This window comes from Coenobita brevimanus, chromosome 22 (genome assembly GCF_032717465.1).
Source record: "Coenobita brevimanus isolate Jiangsu-jjx chromosome 22, ASM3271746v2, whole genome shotgun sequence".
Taxonomy (NCBI): domain Eukaryota; kingdom Metazoa; phylum Arthropoda; class Malacostraca; order Decapoda; family Coenobitidae; genus Coenobita; species Coenobita brevimanus.
In genome coordinates, this window is record NC_136975.1 from 20,157,173 (window position 1) to 20,175,098 (window position 17,926).

Genomic DNA, 17,926 nt, shown 5'->3' on the forward strand with positions numbered 1-17,926 from the left:
AAATTGTTCTGAAAACACTCCCAATCGGGTGAATATGTGGCACTTGACTAAGTGATAATAAAATCATGCCAACTTGTGACATTATGCCCCATGAAAATATTTTTTTTTCCTGAAGGAAAAAAAAAAAATCAATATACATACATGTAAATCCTAACTCAGTCACACAAGATTCACACTGTGGTGTGTGTGCTATCCTGCTACAGGAGAAAGTCACAGTCGCCAGTGAGCGAAAAAAAAACTCGTATTTACATTAATAGAAGCAAGCTTGAGGGAAAAACTTTGTGGCGACGGTGAAAAATCCTGTACTCATGTCAAACTGAGCGAAAAGTTCTCTACATTTACATTAACAACTAATTATTATGTAGCGTGATGTATGTGATACACGGTGTAGGTGTGACAGTTGTGGTGTAACTGTACCTACGTGAAAAATTACATAATGCAAATCAATAGTAAATGATGAGGACAAGGCAGAAGAGAAGAGGCAGCAGCATGTGTCAGGGACGATGCCACACACACGCTGCTCGACACAACGGCGGCAGCGGGACAGCTGTTCTGCATGGCAATGCTGCACCCGCCAGCTGCACCTGCGAAAGCAATCAAGGTGGAGCATCAAAGTGTCATTTCTCTCTCTATCCCTAGCAATCAGTACTTATGTTACAAAAATTACACTATTTACATTATTAACCAGGAAACGTAGTCAAGGGATTTCTGCAGGACATCAAACGCTGACCCAGTTTACTGGTTAAACCCTAAACTTTATTAGCGAAAAGACTGGGAGTTTCTGCAGGACATCAAACGCTGACCCAGTTTACTGGTTAAACCCTAAACTTAATTAGTGAAAAGACTGGGCGTTTCTGCAGGACATCAAATGCTGCAATTTGCTAAATTAACCAGGGAACATGGTAAAGAGCGAAGAGACTGGGCGTTTCTGCAGGACATCAAATGCTGCAATTCGCAAGGGACCCAGTTTACTGGTTAAACGCTACACTTACGATTAACTACAGGAAGCTGAGAATTGCTACGCAATCTCAGGCAGGTCATGTTTTAACACCCACCATGGGTGTGAACACTCATGTGGATATTGTGCATTCTCCGGGAATCCTAAGAGAGGCCCACAGCTCGAGACATTCCACAAGGTAATTCATATACAGCCTCGGACTGTGTCTGCAGGGTTCTCAAACTTCCCCCTTAACTTACGGTACATACGTATGTACAGGCCCTGGACATCCTGTGTCCTGTGGGACCAACGGGCGAGACGTCAGATCTGCACCCACTTCACCACTGCCCCGTCTCTCTACTGACTCAGAGATTACGAGTGTGGTTTCAAACGGTACAGGAAGGACATGTCCCTGATTAGTGGTATGTGGACTCACATTGCAGGAATGCACAAAACTATCTATGTCTCCTCCCATCCATGGCCAGAAAAAGTCAGCACGGATATGGCCCTGGGTCTTCCTTTTGCCCATGTGACCTCCTAAGGCTGAACAATGACCCCATTCTAACACTGCTAGGCGGTACTTGGCGGGAACGACAAACTGCAGTCGAACCTCGCCCTGAGGTGGTCGTGACTCACGGTACAGCCGTCCTTGTTTATGAAGGAACTTGGCTTGACCTCCCCGTGAATACTTTATCACTCTACCCTTTTGTTTCTTTCACACGGCAGCAAGTGTTGGGTCAGACTGTTGTTCTTGGACAACAACTTGACTACACATCAGATCTTGCGGCGATTCAATGGTCACCGGGGTGACACAGTTCGGAGCCTCAGCCATGGCTCCTGTTACTATAGCCGAAGTCTGAGTAGCATCATCTATGGTGCAACTATGCTTGGCACTTGGAATATTGCCTATGATTAGGTCAAATAAAGGTTCTGGCATGACAACTGCGACTGTCATACCAGTATAAAATGGAGATGCCACCTGGATACGTGCCTCAGGGAACAATCTCACTGATCCATCAATAAGGTTAGCTTGGATCTGTCGACCTGTGTACTGCTCAGGCCGAACTAGACTGTGCTTGACAGAGCAACCTGAGGAACCATTGTCTCTCAGGACCTTCACAGGAATGTCTCCCACAAACCCTGGCTGAACAAGAAAGGTGCTGACACCTGTGGGAGGGCCTGTGGAGGAAGCAGCTAGCCACTGATTAGGCTGCTGAATAAATGACGCGGCAAACATGGTGCCCTGAGAATTAGATACTTGACGGGTTGTACTCACTGTCGGGGGAGATGGAGCATTGGCCAAGTGTGGAGGGGGGTTCACTGTTGCTGAGGGACTAGTGAACTGTGGGGGAGTACCCGTACTGGTAGGGACGTGACCACTGTGCTGCTGCTGAGGAATGAAGGCTGCATTCGCCTCCTGCCTCCTATTCATTTGAGCTGGTGCAGAAAAGGACAGTCCTGACGGTCGGTTGCGTGGCTGATACTGCTGCTGGTTAGGGTAACTGTTGTACCTCTTCCACTCAGGCTTCTGAGTGTTTTGCCCCTGGTCCTTCCTCTGCGGTTCTGGACCTTGGCCATTATTCTGAGAACGACCTTGTTGCTGGGGTTCAGTCTGAGACAGTTTCCCAGATTTATCAGCTTTCCTGTTCCAGGTATGCTGCTTGCGAGTTTGATACCCGTATGCAGTGAAGAATGTGTCAGCCTTCTCCACCATTTGGGTCGCATCCTTTACATGACAGCTGAGCCATAAGTTCAGTAGACCACGACTTTTCTAGCTGCGTGCGCAGCATGAGGTCGATTATCCCCTCACACGTGGAAGGAGTTTCATCTTTCTCCATCCACTCACCTAAGTAAGCAGTAAGCCGGTCAAGAAACTGAATGGCAGTCTCTTTTTCCTGTAAACGCGCCCTCATGAACTGACTCTTGGTGTCGTCAACTGTGGGACCATACGCTTTGACGAGTGCGGCCTTCATCATCTCATATGTGAGACTGTCTCCATGAATTCTGTGGAGAATATTGAGGGCAGGGCCCTCAAACAGGCTAAGAAAATGAAGCTGCTTAGCTGCATCATCCAGCTGGTAAAGCTGAGCCATGTCTTCGAAACGAGCTAGGTATGGCTTGATTCGCTTGCCTTCCTTGTATGGGGGAAGCTTGATGTGTGGGGTCGCCATCATATGTGCAGGGATAGCGCTCGTGGAGCTTGGGCCAGCTGCACCAGATGTGTCTGAAGCCAAGGAATCTCGCTTGAGCTTCAACATTTCAAATTCATATTTTTCGCGTGCTTCTCGCTTGACACGTTCGTGTTCTCGTTCTCTCTCTTGTTCCTCATGCTGTTCTCGCTCATGTTCTAACTCAAGTTCGCGTTGTTTTCGCTCGTGTTCTAACTCGAATTCGCGTTGTTTTCGCTCATGTTCTAACTTGAGTCCGTGTTATTTTTGCTTGTGTTCTAACTCGAGTTTGCGTTGTTTTCGCTCGTGTTCTCCCTCTCTCTCGCGTTCCTTGCGCTGTTCTCGCTCGTATTCGCGCTCTTTTGCTCTTTTTCGCGTTCCTCTCGCTGAATTCAACGCTCCTCACGAGCATCACTCTCGCGTTCCTGCTCGTAAGTAAACCTAGAGAGGACAAAGTCCTTTATTTTCTCGGGGTCTGTAAGCCCCATATCTTTAGCTTCCTGTACATAAACGCCGGTAGACAGGATGCTAAGTCAATCCAAGTAAACTAGAAACTCAGTATTGACTGCAATTTGCAGAGAAAGATGCCAATAATCGAGAATAAAGAATATAGGCACAGGTTAATGGTGACCAGTTTTATCTAATTAAACTGGTAAAGAAAGAAAATTAAACAAACAACTGACTGTGAAAACTATTATGTAAATCAATAGAACTGAATCAATAATCACCAGTAAGATAGTGGCTATAGACTTTAATGATAAATACCTAAGTATGAGTGAGTGAGTATTATCTCGTGAATAGCTTTAGAGATAGGAGTTAATATCCTGGAATAAGGTCACCAAATGTCACGGGGTTTTTAAGAGTATGCAATATTAAAGGATAATATTCAATAATACTTAAGAGCAGGGACAAAGAATTGATTTGTGAAAATCAAACAATGATTACTTTAAGTCGGCTTACTTCGCCGATTCTCTTAGGACAAGAATTTATAAACTTTCTCAACAGTACACAGCAGAGACTAATTACTCACACGGGCTGTTTATTAGTACTGTTGGCCTCTGGGGCAAGTGACTCCACCCCTGACAATCAATAACTAATGCTATTAATGATAAACAGGTTCTTGCTGGTGCAATTAACTCCTGGTTGCACAACGGATTTTAAGCTTAATACAAAAGGACTGGTCTAAGTACCAGTTGTGAACAATGCAAAGCGTTTATGCAAACTAGGAGCTATAACTAAAATAAGCTTAATGGAGAAATAAAGCACGAATTTACATTGCATTAAGCTCAAGAAAAAGAACTGTTAAATTTATTGATTACAATGAAATTAATTTACGTTACATGTTTCAAATGATTTCAAAATAAGGAGAACACTTACTCGCTCACTCAAAAGCTAAACTCTTAAACCTAGGAAAACGAAAAGAAATACTGGTCAGAGAGTGGACTAAGCGGATGACTGGGCGTCGTTGCTGAGGAAGGATGCTGCACACGCTGAGCCTCTCGCCAAATCACGCTAGGTGGGAATTCAGGAACTGGACAACGGCAGCGGCGGGAACTGGGCGTCGGCTAAAGAAGGATGCTGCCACACACATGCTGCTTGACACTGATCAAACCTGCTTCCACGACACTCAAATCCTGACTAAATTCAAACAAGCGAGGCGAGGACTGAGCCCAGCCGCCAACTGGTAACGGCTAGAAGTATGCGAAACACGCCCATAACAAATCACTCAGCGGAGGTGCTAACGTTGCGCACAAAGACGATCACTTATGAAACAGTGAAATATTGTTCTGAAAACACTCCCAATCGGGTGAATACGTGGCAGTTGACTGAGTGATTATAAAATCGCGCCGACTCATGACAAGGTTCATACGACTACAGATCGGATGATACAGTCTTATGACATAGATGGAATGATAACAGCACTGTCACAGTTGCCAGCAACTACTGCGGAGTCAGTCCTATCCAGAGGGTAAGCAGATGGGTAAAAAAGGAAGGGAAGAAGACAGTGCACCATCCGTATCTGATAAGCATATATAATAATGGCATGGGTGGGGTGGATGTGTGTGACAAAATGTCAACCTACAGGCCAAGGTTGCGCTCCAAGAAATGGTGGTGGAATATCTTCTCTTATCTACTGAACCTCTCCATTGTTGCTAGCTTCAGATTCTACCAGCATGTAAATCCTGGATATCGGGTAAGCCATAAGAATTTCAGGTGTGAAATCGTACACTTGTATTAGTTCAAACACCCAGAAAACGACGAGGAGGCCCAACGTCATCTGCACCAAAAGCGGTAAGATATGACAATGTCAACCACTTTCTTCAGCAATGCTCACAAGGAAGATACTATGTATGCAAGAAAAACACGCGTCTCAACTGCATCAAGTGCGAAAAAAGACCTCATAAGGAATGCAGTGTTATATTCCACAAGAAATCAATGACTTAGTCAAGAAATGAATGTCATACTAATTTTGTTTTTGCAGTAACTGTGCACATATTTTCACTAGAAGTGTTAGGAAATTATATGGATAAATTCTTGGAGGAATTGTCACAAAAAAGGCCAATTTTTGTTGTATCTGGAAGTAAGATGCATTTATATTTTAGACCGTGTTATGTACCATTAATGTCCCTGATAACTCCAACGTTCCCATTTTGGGAACAGAAACAAAAGTAATAAAGGAAATCAAATGAAGAATTTTTGTTTTATTATCATAAAACGGAACTAAATCAATTAGTTCCTAGATATTTGTGTCTGTAATCAAAGTCGTTCAAGGTACGGTCATTAAAAGGTTAAGCAGAGTCAGTGAGAGTAGCCAGTAAACGAATAGTTGCGAGTGAAGGCCAGAGGTAACGTGGTAGAGAAAAGTCAGTGTTTTGTAGTGTACCTCAACTGTACCCACGAAAAAAAACAGAGGCGTTCATTTGCTTTTGATGAACAACCCTACCTGTCTACGTGCCATTCCCGACGTATCTGCGAACCGCTATGGTTGTAACAATTAATGTAACGAGTGGAACCGATCCTACGGTTGTAATAATTCGTGTATGGAGTGGGACGAACTCTAACGTTTGTATGAATATAACGTTTGTATGAATACCGCATACAGAAAGAGTAAAATACAAGGGACGCCATCATATTGACAGAGATGCAAAAAGTTGTTTTTTACTGTTTACCAGAAGAAAGTCGTTTGGAGGCAACAGCAGTAGAATAAAACTCACCATGGTATTAACTCTTGTGTGGTGTTCGGGTCTGTGGGACCCGTTTCCAATTTCTTCCAAAAGAAAAATGGGGAGATTTATTATTATTACCTCAGATTCCATGGCCTTGGCTCATTTTCTTTAAAGAACATATAGAATAACACATTCTCAATGACTTCACACTGTACACCCCCCCCCCTACACATTCATTTTACACATATGATGTTCAGGTCCACTGAACCCGAAGGTAATAAAAGTTTAGAGGTCCCATGTCCCTTCACTCTGTCCTCCTCCTACATGGCCTACTGTTAGTGTGTAATTTCACCGGGTCGGTCAGGATCACATGATGGTCGTGATTGTCAGCTTTTACCCTCCCGGAAGGGAGCTGAGAGCTCATATAGTCCGATCTAAGGGCAAGGCTGTGACCTTCACACACCCACACACCCGTCCCCTTGCTCGAGGGGGACAGTAACCACCCACTTCGTCAGCGAAACTTTTCGCAACCTGAGCGAGGCGCGAACTCCCGTCCACCAGTTGGCAAGCGAGAACGTTTGTGTGTGTGTGTGTGTGTGTGTGTGTGTGTGTGTGTGTGTGTGTGTTATCTGATCCTACTATTCACGCACAAGGTAGCAACATTGTTACATTTCAAGCACCGAAACCTGCCTGCTCCCACATTCCCGGACATTTTACCCTGTCTTGCTGGTACAGAGAACTGCAAAGAACTGCAAAAAACAGGCCCGTCAACTCATCCAAGTTTGTGTTCACAGGCGACACGTCCTTGGTGTCCTACGTGCCACAAAAAGGCAAAAATGTGGTACTCATGAGTACAATGCATAGGGATGGGAGAGTGTGTGGCTAGCAGCATCAAAAACCAGAAATCATCATGGATTATAATGTCACAAAGGGAGCGGTGGACAACATGGACAAGCTGGTGACCAGCTACAGCTGCAAATGGAAAACCCTATGCAGGCCACCTGTAATATTTTTCAACATCTTGGACATAGCGTAAATTGCTTTTGTCATCTTGATAGCGCTAAACCCAGACCGGAACACAGGAAAGCTCCAGAGGAGACGGCTCCCTCTCGAGGAGTTGGACAAGGCATTGGTGAGACCTCAGATCCAGAGAAGACAGCATATCCCAAGAACCGCAGCTTCTGCTTCCATCGTGAGGAGGATTCAGGAGGAGGATACTGGTGCCTCTTCAGCCTGACCCACAGAACAACCATCTGCAGAACCTGAAGCAAGTGTGAGACGCTGTTGCATATGTTATATGTCTGACTTTCTTACTTTTACCAACTATACTGTATGTGAGTATGTGAGAGAGAGAGAGAGAGAGAGAGAGAGAGAGAGAGAGAGAGAGAGAGAGAGAGAGAGAGAGACAGACAGACAGACAGACAGACAGACCGAATCTATTCAATGAGGATGTTATTTTGTAGACGACATAATTATGTTCAATTTCTTAACACTGTTTCCTCGAGATTTGTTCGAAATATACATGTTATTCTACCCAGATGTTAAGTTTGATTTTTCCATTTCTTTAGGTTTTATATATATATATATATATATATATATATATATATATATATATATATATATATATATATATATTGTCAGACGCCTCAATCCCTTTTGGGGTGGCCACAAACAAATCGCCTCCAAGTCGCCCTGTCCCCCGCCATTTCACTGCCCTGCTCCCAACTCACACACCCCTCTCTCATATACCTCTCCACCCCATCCCTCCATCTCATCCTCGGCCTCCCCCTCCCTCTTCCCCCCTCCACCTCACTCACATACACTCTCTTCGTCAGTCTTTCACCCTCCATCCTCTCCACATGGCCAAACCACCTCAGTGTGTTCCTCATAACGCTTCCTATCACATCCACATCCACACCACAACGCTCCTTTATATCCTCATTCGTCAGCCTGTCTCTCCACGTGACTCCACAGGCTCCTCTTAAATAACTCATTTCCACTGCTCTCACTCTTGACTTGTGTCCTTCCAACAATGTCCAAGCTTCACTTCCGTACGTTAGAGTTGGTATCACAATACTGTCATGTAGTAACTTTTTCACTTCCATGCTCACTTCCCTGTTTCTTATCACTATTATTTATAATGGTAAATATTAACCATATATGCTGTCTTTATTGCTTGTAACTGGGATAGAGTAAACATCTGGTATTTTTACAAAAATTGTTATGGTTGTATTGATTTAAAAAACCAATAATGCAGTGGGTCCACCAGACCAGCAAACATTGGCTGAGTAGCAAAAACATGAACACCACACAATGGTTAAAAGGGATAATATGGACTGTCATTCTGAAGGTGACTCCTCAAAGCTGAATTTATTCGTCTGGAGGGAGCCCAATATTATGCAAAAGGAGTATCGCAATTAAGTTATTAAGCAGGTAAGGGCAGGAGGTGTGGCAAAGTGATTAGAGAAGTTATTTGGTGTCTGAAAGAAAGCCAGTTTTTTCCCAGTTCGGGGCAGGGAATAATTTGGTAATTTCAATTTTGTTTAAAACACACTTTATTGGTCTTCCACAGGATCTACCAATTTGTCATAAAACATCAACTTTAATGCTACTGCAACTTTCCTGAACAAGCTAGCCCTTGCATGCATTCAGTATCGGCGCTGGGCATTAGCACAGTAATGGTATCATGTTAAGGTGTCTGGGTCATAGTTACAGTAAATAGTTGAGCTTCAGAGAATGTTCTATACAGTCAAAATATTGCCCAGAGTGGGATAAATGAAAAACTATATAAGGAATTGGTAACTGGAAATATACGTGTACACAGTCCACCAGAGTAAGGATCCCATGTTTGTAAAATAAGAACTGATAAAACAACCACTTTCTTGACAATGTATTTCCTTTACCTTTACTTTAAGAATCATCAGTTTTTCTCTTCCACCCATCTTCTTCCCTCACCCACAGCCACCCCACCCATAACCTCCCCTCGGACCCATACCAGCAACAGCATGCCATAACATCATTGTGGGTGTTCTGAGAACATATTGTCACATCTGAAGTTTGAATTTGATCTATGATTAATCTGAACCAAAATCGAATAACTTATTCCAAGACTCACGCAGTGTGTATGTACTTTATTTTTCCAAATCGGATCAAGCATTCGTTACTACGAGCGAGCAAGCGAGCGAGGTTTACCGTCCAATAAGTTTGGAAATTAGAGACTCGGCCCGCCCCGCCCCGACTCAATCGTCAAGCCGTGCAGAAGCTAAAAACTTTACTCCTATGTGAAGTAGAGTTGAAATTCCTTCTGCATGTGATTCAATAAATTTTATCAACTAAAAACTCACCCATAAAGCATAGGAACCCCTTGGAATCTCAAGTTTTCCAAGGCGGTGTTCGATTCTAACCAGTGAAAACCTCAATTACGAAATCAAATAAAAAAAAATTCCGTCGTAACACTGTGCCTTTTCGCATCAGCTCTAGCAATTAAATATTGGAGATTTCGCCTCAATCACCACTCCTTCCTACAATTATATATTCCTCTGTTTTCCAGTTACACTCTCCGTCACCCCACTGCAACTTTCCCTCTTCCCAAGTCCCACACTAGCTAGTTCGTATTTTAGGTAGCATATAAGGCTTCCTAGAACATATTCCTTAAGAATTACTTTGCATACATCGCCATTAGATTCAACTAGATGTTATTTATGCTGTAGCCATGTAAAAAATGTTCATATCAACAAGACTTTAGCAAAGACGTATCCTCACCATGTGGTAAAGAATATACAGTATAGATATGCACTAATAAGTATGGCAATTTCATATATAGTGGCATAAAGTAAGACTCGAGCACTATCTTTCTTTAAGAAGTGAAGATGAACCAGCAAGTAATTTCCAAGATACATATATTAACAGATTAGTTTCCGTATATGAAAATAGCTCGTAAAATTGGATACTTGCAGTGTGGCAGTTTCTTATATAATTACATAAACAAGAACTCACTCTATCTTTCTGTAAGATATGGAGAGAATCAAACAAGAAGATTCCACAATGTAAAACAGGACAGATCTTTCCTTATGCCGTCATAGCTCGTAAACTACAGACAATATGGCACTATTACATACACGGGCATCAACGACGACACATACTCCATCTTTCTGTGTGAAATGAAGTCAATCCACCCGGTAGTTTCCAAGCTACAGTTCCCGGACAGAAAGACGGAAAGACGGACAGACAGACACACTGACGGCCAGGGGCGATTCCTATATCCCCTCAATATGGAATAATGGTGGGGATAATAAAAGAGGAAATGATATGTAAATAATATGTGCTGAATAAATGGTTAAGGAAGATGTAAACCGAATATTCCAATGTCGTCAAGAATATGGCCATATCTTCCCTGTCTCCTATACCTGCTATACTCCAAGTCTTCATTATCCTCCTATTCACTCTATTACGAATCCTCCCTTATATATATATATATATATATATATATATATATATATATATATATGTATGTATATATATACTGTATATCATCTCATCAGCCATTTGAGTGTCCACTGCAGGTCCGGCCTATCCCTACCGAAGTAGGGACGATACAGCCAATGTATCTCTACCAAGTGCCTTAGGCTGTCTAGCAGAGATTGTATGTAGGGTGAGAAGTGCTCGTTAGTGTAATTGTTGTATTGGAATGGCTTTGGATGTGTGTGTAGTCTGTGAACCAAGTGTAACTGGCCCGCGCAAGCCGACTGGGTGCAAGCATACTTCATAGTATGCGACACTGGTTAAACCACAGCACCCCTTGTGTCCGCCAATGCAGTACGTGGCCAGAAGAATGCTTCCAAAGTTTTTACCCTGGCGTAGCGCGAACCCTGGTTCTTCAGTGTATGAAAACACACACTTTACAACTGCAACACAGAGGCTTCATATATATATATATATATATATATATATATATATATATATATATCTGGGCTGCTTCCCCTAAGGAAAGGGAGGTAGCCGAGACCGGATGAAACACTCCCCGTTTACTCATCCATTCAAACACATTCATTCGCATCTTAGCCCCAAAGGGGAGAACGGACAGATCTTCACCGCACCACACCGCACAAGGGTCAACTGCGCAATGCAGTCAGTGACATCCGCAGCAGGGCCCGACAGCAGAGCTGGTTTACCCCTGCCATATCATAACAGACCCATCCCCTTACCCGCACCTGACCTGACTAGCTGATCAGACCAAATGCGGGAGAATATCCCCTCAGGGCTGCGTCATCACTTATTCATTCACAATTTCTCTCCATTTATTTCTGTCATGCATAGTCACTCTTCCTTGCTCAACAGACATCCCTCTCGCATCCAGCGCTCTCTTCACACTGTCTATCCATTCTATTCGTGGTCTTCCTCTCAGCCTTCCACCTCTCACATCAGATTTAGTTATCTTTTTCACCAACGCTCATTATCCATTCTCTCCATATGCCCAAACCATCGCAACACCCTCTGCTCAACTCTACCAGCCATCTCCCGAACAACTCCAGTTCTCCTTCGCACTTCATCATTTCGCACTCGATCCATACGCGTCACTCCACATGTACTCCTCAGACACCTCATCTCCATTACATTCAAACTTTTCCTCTCTGCTACACCCATATTCCATGTTTCAGCCCCATATAACGCAGTCGGTACCACAACACCCTCATACAGCCTTCTCTTTACATCCATTCTAAGCGAACGACATCTAAACACTTTTTTCATTCCTCCCAGCACCTTTCCTACTTCATTTATTCTAAACTTCACTTCTGCATCTATTCTTCCATCCACAGCAACATGTGACCCTAGATATTTAAAACACTCTACCTCCTCAAGAAACTCGCTATTCAAACCTATATTCATCCCCCTACAATCTACCAACCTCGTACACTTCATCACTTTACTCTTATTCTCATTTACTTTCAATTTCCTCCTTTCACACACCCTTCCAAACTCCTCTACCAACTGTCTCAATCTCTCCTCTGAATCAGCCACCAGTGCAGCATCATCTGCAAAGAGCAGCTGCTTCAGACTCCACTCTCCACCATCAACATTCACCAGACTCACACCTTCACATAAAACTCTTGCATTCACCTCCCTTACAACACCATCCATGTAAATATTAAACAACCAAGGCGACATCACACATCTCATATATATATATATATATATATATATATATATATATATATATATATATATATATATATATATATATATATATATATATATATATATATATATATATATGCAGTAAATCCTAATTCTTCGCTGCTTGGATGTTCTGCGAGAACAGCGTGAAACGAGAAACATCGAAGTGTGAAGTTAAGAATCAGTGTGAGCATAAAAGACTCTTGTTTACAGGCTATTTGAGAGAGAGAGAGAGAGAGAGAGAGGGTGGGGGGGGGGGAGTGTGTGTGTGTGTGTGTGTGTGTGTGTGTGTGTGTGTGTGTGTGTGTGTGTGTGTGTGTGTGTCTGTTTGTCTGTCTGTCTGTCTGTCAGTCTGTCTGTCTGTCTGTCTGTTTGTCTCTCTCTCTCTCTCTCTCTCTCTCTCTCTCTCTCTCTTTCTCTCTCTCTCTCTCTCTCTCTCTCTCTCTCTCTCTCTCTCTCTCTCTCTCCATCCTTATATATATATATATATATATATATATATATATATATATATATATATCACAAAAGGAAAGACACGCTCTTATCTCTCTCTCTCTCTCTCTCTCTCTCTCTCTCTCTCTCACAAAATTCCGGCCCTTTCTCGTTTAGTGGGTAACGAGACCTGAAGACTTCCTTATCATATCGCATCACTACGACGAGATTGCTGCCTTATCAATGACCTTGTGTAAATCTACTGGATGATGTGGGGTAGCTTCAGAACCCGAGAGTATTATGCCTAAAGCGCGGAGCTTGGGTTTTACCATGCAGGTGCTGGTGCACCAATGTTGCTTACGTTTGCTTGGACGTTCCAGCAGCACTCAACCTTTATCCTACCGTAGTTCCAGCTTATCCTTGGTTGTTATATACTGTATATGCCTGTATGATGACACGGTGCTTAAAACACTCATTGCTTTACATATGAAATTGCATTGTTCACTGTATTATTTAATGTTTCTGTTGGTTGGAACAGGACCTCATTCAGACTGTTGGGAGGTGAAAGTGTTCAACGGTCAGTCACTATTGTCACCAAAACCGCGACTTTGGCTACTAGCTTGGCAGGAATGTGAAGAAGTCGGTGAAGTGTAATACCAGACTCCGTGCACAACGACACGTAGACTATAATTATGCAATTATACACTCTCCCAGCAGCACCACGCCACCGATATAATTTGTGTAGGTGTGGCCACATACTAAAACCTTGTGTTATAATGGCCGACAATGGACAGACATGCATGGTAATGGAAATATTGCTCCCTCTGGATGAACAGTGTGTGAGTGTAGACAGACGATTAAATAGTATAATGCGTCTGGAGCTAAGGAGGGCCTGAATGTGCAATACTTATATGAAAACTAATGTATGAATGTTTTAAAGAGAGTATAATATACGATGAACAATGTTTGTGGATGTTGTGTCACAGCTATCCAGACTACTGAAAAAGCACCTCGAAGAAAGCGACATTATTTTTGGACTGAACATCTGTAACACCGTTATTTCAGTTATTATAATACAACATATGCATTCATTATGTAAATAAAATATCTCATTACCTCCGCGTGATCCATCAGTATGATGACTGCACAACATTTTCTCACAACAAGCTAATAGCTGTCCAACACTCAAAGTACCAGGTAGCTATAATCTTATGCAACAAGGACAACTACTTATACCATGGTTTGCAAAAATAATGATTGTTTTTTCTCACAATAAAACATACTTGATGATGCACAACATGGCATGGCCGTTGTGTCACATGCACCATCATGAATCATTTGTGGCCTCCCTGGTTCAGCCACAAAAATGTTACAGCTGTTGAGTCACACACTCACTAGCCTTAGGTGAACCACTTTTCGAGACACCTGCTAACATTTATGCTCAACTAAAGTTGTTCACCACATTGTATGACGAACATGAAGACTCCAACATGTATCCAATACAGTTTATTACATACGGAGTTACAGATCACCTCAGAACATCTGTATAATCAAACTCTTCATCTTTCTAAACGAAACACAAAATTTCGATAGATGCGCCCCCCATTACTTGTCCACCCTCTCCTCCGTTCCACCTCGCCTCACAGTCATCTCCTGTCAGAGAAACAATGGGAGCCAATGGCATTACTATTGTTTTTCTCTCTACTTTCCACTATGCATACGTGGGAAACACTTGTATTTGTAGACAGAGTATGACTTGACAGAACACTGTTTCTGTGGGTACTAGATACTGTAGCGGAGGGGAAGCTCTGCCGGGTTTGCCCATTCACTTCTATTACTACGATGTAAACAAACACAGTGGTGCCACATTTCACCAAGCACACCGCCCTCTGTACTCGTTGGAAGTGGAGGTAGCCGTACCTGAAAAGACATTAAAGCTGTTATAAAGAGCTGCAACACCAAAAATCCTTACCAGAAATAAAGTGAAGACTGGCTTACATGGCAAGTGAAGGAGTTTTGGGGGTAGATGGGCTAGTTACTAGGTGACATGGGCCTCTCTAGGGAAGAAGCCCCATCACCTATGCCGAAGCCCTTGAAGTCGAACTCAGGCTCCAGCACGTCCACTTTCTCTCTGTCCACTTCTCCTTCTTCATCCACCCCTGCTGGCACGTTCAAGTCTTGCAGAATAGCAGCCACATTCTGTCTCTCATGAAAATATTGTGTGATCCGGGCTTGTCTCTGCTCCTGTATGTTTCTGTTGTAGCCGTCGGCTGCCGGCTGGGAGAACTGAAATGTAGGGAAATTCGCGACTTGTGAGACAACTCGGAAACTTTTTTCTTGCATGAAAAACGAGGCGCCGAAGTAAAATGCGTATATATATATATATATATATATATATATATATATATATATATATATATATATATATATATATACTGATTGGGTGTGATGTGAAATGTTTAAGCACGCAGGAGTCACTGTAGTAAAATGGATATGGGAAATTTGCAGATTTACCCTGAAGGAAGGTAGAGTCCCGGAGGACTGGAGGTCAGATATAATTATTCTCTTGTACAGTACAAGGGAAAGGGAGAAAAAGAAGTGTGTGGTATTCATAGAGGCATTTGTCTTTTTAGTGTAATAGGAAAAGTCTATGGTTTGATATTTATTGACAGAGTTAGGGAAATTGCAGAGTTTCAGGAAGGGAAGAGGTTGTATAGATCAGATATTCATCTTAAAGTGTTTAGTGGAAAATTTTATGGAGAAAGGAAAGAAGCTGTATACTGCCTTCATGGATTTGAAGAAAGCATATGACAGGGTAGATTGACAAGTAATGTGAAAAAGGTTAAAAATACACGGAGTAAATGTGAAGCTGTTGAATGCCGTGGAGGGAATGTATGGACCACTAGGGTTGCAGTGCGTGTTGTTGATGAACTGAATTAATTTTCTCTCTTAATATTGGAGTGAAACAGGGATGTGCCATGCCTCAATGCTGTTCAATCTGTACACAGATGGTGTTATAAATGAGGCACAAAGTAGGGCACTGGATGCTGGAACGGCCCTAATGAGAGAATGCAGCGTTTGGAAACTTCCTGTTCTATTGTTTGCAGATGATACTGTACTGCAAAATGAACACGTGGGGGAACTGCAAGGCTTGGTACATAGGCCTGAAAGAGTATATAAAAAAAGTAATTAAAGGTGAATGGAGGAAAGTGTAAAGTCGTGGTCTTCGAGAGAAGAGAAATCATTGAATGGAGAGTTAGGCTGGATAATGAGAGAATGAAAAATATGAGTGCATTTAAGCATTTGGGTAGTGTAATTAGTAAGGATGGAAGTTTAGAGGATGAAGACCTTAAAAGGACGCAGCAAGGAAGAAATACATGGGTAGTGTGATGAGTAAGGATGGAAGTTTGGGAGATGTGGAGTGCTTGAAAGGAATTAGCAGGGAAGAAGGGTTGCTGGTTCATTGAAAACAGTGATAAGAAGTAGGAAAGAGACCATGGAAGTAAAAAAGAAAGTAAGTCTATCTGTGTATCTATTGCCAGACGCCTCAATCCCGTAAGGGGTGGCCACAAGCAAATTGCCTCCATGTCGCCCTGTCCCCCGCCATTTCATTGCCCTGCTCCCAGCTCACACCCTCCTCACTCATATACCTTTCCACTCCATCCCTTCATCTCATCCTTTGCCTCCCCCTCCCGCTTCCCCCCCTCTACCTCATTCACATACACTTTCCTCGTCAGTCTCCCACTCTCCATCCTCTCCACATGTCCAAACCACCTCGGTGTTTTTTTTTCTCCTAGCGCTTCCTATCACATCCACACAACAACGCTCTCTCACTTCCTCATTTGCCAGTCTGTCTTTCCATGTGACTCCACATGCTCCACCCAAGTAACTCATTTCCACTGCTCTCACTCTTGACTTGTGTCCCTCCAACAAGGTCAAAGCTTCACTTCCATACGTTAGAGTTGATATCACAATACTGTCATGTAGTAGCTTTTTCACTTCCATGCTCACTTCCCTATTTCTTATTACTGCTTTCAAGGAACCAGCAACCTTTCTTCCCTGTTGCACCCTTTCAAGCACTTCACCCTCTAAACTTCCATCCTTACTCATCACACTACCCAGATACTTAAACGCACTCACATTTTCCATCTCCTCCTCATCCAGCCTCACTGTACATTCACTGACTTCACTTCTCTCGAAGACCATGACTTTATTCTTCCCTGCATTCACCTTTAGATTCCGTTTCTTACACACTCTTCCATACTCATCCATCAAGCCTTGCAGCTCCCCGCCGTCTTCACTGAACAACACAGTATCATCTGCAAACAACAGTATAGGTAGTTTCCAAACACTGCCCACTCTCACTAGGGCCGCTCCAACATCCACTGCTCTAACTTATATCTCTTTTATAACCCCATCGATACAGAGATTGAAAACAATGGAGACAAAACACATCCTTGTTTCAATCCAACCTTCAAACAGAAAAATGCACTCAGTTCACTATCCACACGCACTGCTGCCTTCCCACCCTCATACACACATACTCTTCACGGCCTTCAGCAACTTCCCATCTACTATTCTTAGTACTTTCCACAATCCTTGTCTATCCACCCTGTCATATGCTTTCTCCAAATCCATGAAGACCACATACAACGTCTTTCCCTTCTCTTGAAACTTTTCCACTAAAGATCTAAGAATGAATATCTGATCTACACAACCTCTTCCCTTCCTAAAACCTCACTGTTCATATCCAACTAATTCGTCTTTTATTTCCCTAACTCTGTCAATAAGTATCCTACCATATACTTTTCCTATTACACTAAGAAGACAAATGTCACAGCATGATAGTACTGCGATCCCCATTTAAGCTCATGAAGCAAAGCTTGACCTTCTTAGGGGGAAACAAGTCAAGAGTGAGAGCAGTGGAAATGAAATATCTGAGAGGAGCATGTAGAGGTACATCATGAGACCGACTGATAAATGATGAAAGGGGAGACTGAGGATGAGATGGTGGGATGGAGTAATAAGGTATATGAGAAAGGGGGGTG